Source organism: Anomaloglossus baeobatrachus, chromosome 8, assembly GCF_048569485.1.
Source record: "Anomaloglossus baeobatrachus isolate aAnoBae1 chromosome 8, aAnoBae1.hap1, whole genome shotgun sequence".
Taxonomy (NCBI): domain Eukaryota; kingdom Metazoa; phylum Chordata; class Amphibia; order Anura; family Aromobatidae; genus Anomaloglossus; species Anomaloglossus baeobatrachus.
The window spans coordinates 109,788,471-109,793,347 of NC_134360.1; the positions used below are offsets into that span (position 1 = coordinate 109,788,471).

Genomic DNA, 4,877 nt, shown 5'->3' on the forward strand with positions numbered 1-4,877 from the left:
GGCAGAGTCTCGTATAAAGTCCTGTGTGGCGGTATATCGCTTAACTAAACTCACCACCTGGTCCAGGTTACCCGGGTCTCCTTGCCCCACCCAACGTTGAATAGCGACTGGCAGAGTCCGCACCAACCGGTCGACCACCACCCTTTCCACCATCTGGGCTGGAGACAACACCTCCGGCTGTAACCACTTTTTAACCAGTTGTAGTTTTGCTATTTGGTGCAGCTTTTGGATGAATAAAGCAAGTAAAAGGTGTGAAAGATAAAAAAAAAAGGGTAAAAGTGTGAAAAGTGAATTGGCCAAATTGAGGTGCAAATAAAGTTGTTTACTTTTTTTCAATTCACTAATCGGGCTCATTTGAATCAGGTGAATTGAGTTCTGCTTTTGGAAACTGGGTTAAGAAGGGGTGCACCGGTCCTGGAGGTACTGCAATACCAGGTCAATGCGTGGAGTGGACAGAGCAAGCTTTTTTTCCATCTCCTTGTTCTAAAAATCCATTTAATATTTGGTCCCCAGATAGGGGACGTATCAGATATTAAACGGATAAGAATAGATTTTTTTTTTTTCTGTTTGTCAGTAGGACTTCAAAATAACAAAGGTGATCGCCTCCCGTTGCCTGGGAGCCGTCCAGGCACAAGAGGGCTATGTGTCACCAGAAGGCGCACACACTCCCCCAAGGCCGGCAGTTGTGCAATCCCAGGCACCTTCCAGCACCGACCAAGGTAGCATCCTCCGAAACTATTTTTTTTTTTTTTTCTTTTCTGTTTATCGGTAGGACTTCAAAATAACAAAGGTGATCGCCTCCCGTTGCCTGGGAACCGTCCAGGCAGAAGAGGGCTATGCGTCACCAGAAGGCGCTCACACAGCCCTGGTTTGTTTTCTTCAAAGGCACTCTCCCGCTGTGACGCACAGATTGCTGTGTGTGACGGCGAGAGAGCGACGAAATGAAGCGAGCATGGAGCAGGAGCCGGCATCTGGCAGCTGCGGTAAGCTGTAACCAGGGTAAACATCGGGTAACCAAGGTGGTTACCCGATATTTACCTTAGTTACCAGCCTCCGCAGCTCTCACGCTGCCTGTGCTGCCGGCTCCTGCTCTCTGCACATGTAGCTGCAGTACACATCAAGTAATTAACCCGATGTGTACTGTAGCTAGGAGAGCAAGGAGCCAGCGCTAAGCAGTGTGCGCGGCTCCCTGCTCTCTGCACATGTAGCTGCAGTACACATCTGGTTAATTAACCCGATGTGTACTGTAGCTAGGAGAGCAAGGAGCCAGTGCTAAGCAGTGTGCGCGGCTCCCTGCTCTCTGCACATATAGCGACGTTATGATCGCTGCTGCGTCGCTGTGTTTGACAGCTAAGCAGCGATCATAACAGCGACTTACCAGGTCGCTGTTACGTCACAGAAAATGGTGATGTAACAGCGACGTCGTTCTCACTGTCGCTATGTGTGAACCCAGCCTAACTTAATCCTATAGGCTGCTCACACAACATACCCAAGAGAAAGGAAAAAAACATGGCTTCGATTATCCATCCAATGAAAACGCATAACCATTGTGAGCCATTGGACAATGCAATTGGACACATGGTGACATGGTGCACTGCCCAATGAATCAAGTCTGTACTTCATATTCACGGTTTAAGCCCTTGGGTTCTAATGTGCCCAGAGTCCATATCCAGAAAGATTCCCTTTCTTTGAGCTTCCTAATTCTATCGCCTCCTCTGCGTATGGCTTGGACATGTTCCATTAGCCTCACTGCGTTCCACTCCCATACAGGAAGTGGGCGCAGCGATTACTACGGTCGCACATAAAAGAACCCACGGCCACCACTGCACACAGCTGACTCCACCACAGGAGACCCACTTCTACACCAACGCAGGTAAGACAGGATCGGCACCTCTATGCTCCCTTTACAATAAGGCTCAGTCACCATGTGATAACGCTCTCAACTCTTTAGTTGCAGGCTTCCTTTTGCTTCACCTCCACTGGCTGTGCTGCCATTTCCTCTCCCCCCCGGAAAGTATACTTTATTACACTATTTTCCTGTTTCCCTCTTCCCCCTGACATCCGAGTGCACTGCGATATATATACAGGCTGAGTTGGAGGAGACAGAGATCTGATTGTAAGATGGGATCACAGTTGTATGACACTCGGCTCACGCTCATAGCACAATGGGAGCTGAGGGTCATTACTATATCGGATCCAATGCAGAAAAGTGCAGCACACAATACTATTTTGACTGCCGGGGTGAATAAATTGTCAATAATTTAAGAGCAGGTTTCCTAATATACAGATTTTTTTGTACATTTTCTGGGAATTCTTAAACTAATATTTCATGCTTTTTTATGCTTTTATAAATATGGGCTTGTGCTCTACATGAACAGTTACTACTATATATCAAAAGATGTGAATGGGCTGAGCAGATGAGGTTGGAAAAGTCAAGACTCTAAAACATTTTGAGACCTTCATAATGGAAGTATATTAAGGGTATGTGCCCACGATCAGGACTCAGTGTGTCCTGGAAGCACCAGGTCCTGACCTGCGTTGCCGCAAGTTTCCTCTGCAGGCTACTGACACTTGACCGTGTGGAAGACAGAGTGTTTGTGGTGGTGCCAATCTGACTGGAAGCATTATCCGCTATCCAACTAACAACCTGTTGACACTGGTCTTGATTCAAGAGCGGTGTACTGCTGCGGTCCCCAAGAATTTTGGACAGGACGTGCGAGCGAGTAGATGTGGCCCTTTGTTGTGGCGAAATTAGAGCTTGCACACGACCTCGGCCTCTGCCTGCACCACCATCACGTCCACTTCCTTGTTCGTTGCCAACGCCCTTGCGCATATTGCAATGCTGTGCTGACGTGTATTATTCACTAGACTTGTGCGTTATATACTAGTTTGTGCAAAACGCAATTAAGTGCACCTGTACGCTGCCACCGACTGCCACACACGTGCATTTTTTAAATGCAAGCACGGACGCAATAAGAACCTAACAGGTTTTTAGGAGCGACAATTACTGAGAAGTCTGACACTATCAGGACTGTTTTAGACTGTGTACACCAGCCCCAGATATGATGAAGGCTGGTATACGGTCACCGCTAGGAATGGCTATATACCCTGTCTGCCTGCCTGTATACAGCAACAATAGTCCTGAGAAGGACTCTTCTCCTGTACTCCGACCTGGCTATACCTTGCCTGCCTGTATACAACTACAATAGTCCTGAGAAGGACTTCTGGTCACACTGTTTGCAGCCCTGCTACGGAAATAACTATAAAGGGCCGCAAACCTTTCCCTGAAGCAGCAACACTCTCCCTGCACTGACTGTCTGGATGGCTGTGTGCAGAGCACAGCGCGCCCGCCGGTATAAAGGCTCGGTCACGCTGTGCGGGCCGGCCAATCACTGCAATTCCACAACTAACAGGGCTGTGGCATTCCAGTGGTCTGCCAGCCAATCCCTGCATGAGGGCTGGCTCTCAAAAGAGCGCCAACATGCAGGGATGAAGACCACGAGTACAGCACGAGTATCACGAGATTACTCAGTCCCCGCCGAGTAGTCCGAGTACAGTGATACTCGTGCGAGTACCGAGTAGTGACAAGCATACTCGCTCAACACTAATTATGAGTATAATATAGATAAGTCACGATATACATTTTTTATGTATTTTTATGTTTTTTATGCGATTTTTTATGTAATTTTTTTATGTAATTTTTTAAAACTGTATAAAAGCATTTCACATTTTAATGATTTGATATATATTTACACATTTTATATATATATTTCTCTTTATAAATCTTAAACAAATTATTTTTTCACTATATAATGGTTTTTCTGCCCTAATGTTTTTAACTAATTTTCATTTTATTATCCAACATTCTACTATAAGATTTTAGCTCCCATAAGGGTTAAAGGGCTAATGATCTAATGATTTAATCAATGGCACACCCAGAAGGTCCCTTGTGGGGGTTTTTTTATCTATAAATGTAATGTTTGTAAAGCGCTCCTGCTATACCTGATGAAAGCAATAGTGGATTGCAGAAATGCGTAGTATAATAACAGGAGCTCATAATAAAGAAAATTCATTCAAACTACTGGCAGCCAATCTATAGCGCTCTAATAGACCGAAGCATCTATTTTCACTAAACCTACTCCCTTTAAGGGAAATTCGGAAGTAGCTGCTAAGAGTAAAGGACCTGCCAGATTCAAATCAGAACAACTAGACGGAGGACGGAAGATCGCACAGGTGCTACAAGATCCACGGTGCCAGTGGATACAAGGAGCCAGGAGCGATACTAAGCCCGGACTCAGCAACCACATCAGTGGACACAAAAGTGGTGAGGACCCCTCACCTGGAGGAGGATATATAAACCTACTACTGGTGTTGTGCGGTGGCGCACAACCTCTTCAGGTGAGCGGTTATATTTACATACATTAATCTAAGTTTCATCCCACGGGTGCTTCTCATATGCGCTTTTCTTTTCCTTTATTTATTTAAAGACCCCTAGGTGGGCGCTCCCAATCCGTCTGGTCCCGCCCACTGGTGTGTCCTTCTTACCCTGAGAGGGGTGACTAGGATTTTGTGGCTGATGGAACCCGGTGTGAGAAGATGTTGTGTCAGGTGTTATGTACTTCTGTGACCACCTGGCGTCGCCAGGGCGTCTCACACACACACACACACACACACACACACTCACAAACACATCACATTGCCCACACGATCACACACACACACATAATCCGGCGGTGATACCTATTGCTTCTTGCCGCCAGGGGAACCTGGGATGCACTGCAGTGGAGAGCAAGGAACCCATAGAGGGTCTGTGGTAGAAAGCATTGAGGACCTGCTGTGGAACGCATCGATGCATTCCACCGTTGGTCCTCCATGAA

General features: G+C 46.5%; 1 pseudogene; it reads right to left on the reverse strand.

Annotated features, from left to right (window-relative positions):
• Positions 1 to 398: 398 nt before the first annotated feature.
• Positions 399 to 600, reverse strand: LOC142250194 (U2 spliceosomal RNA; annotated as a pseudogene).
• Between the last annotated feature and the right edge of the window lie 4,277 nt (positions 601 to 4,877).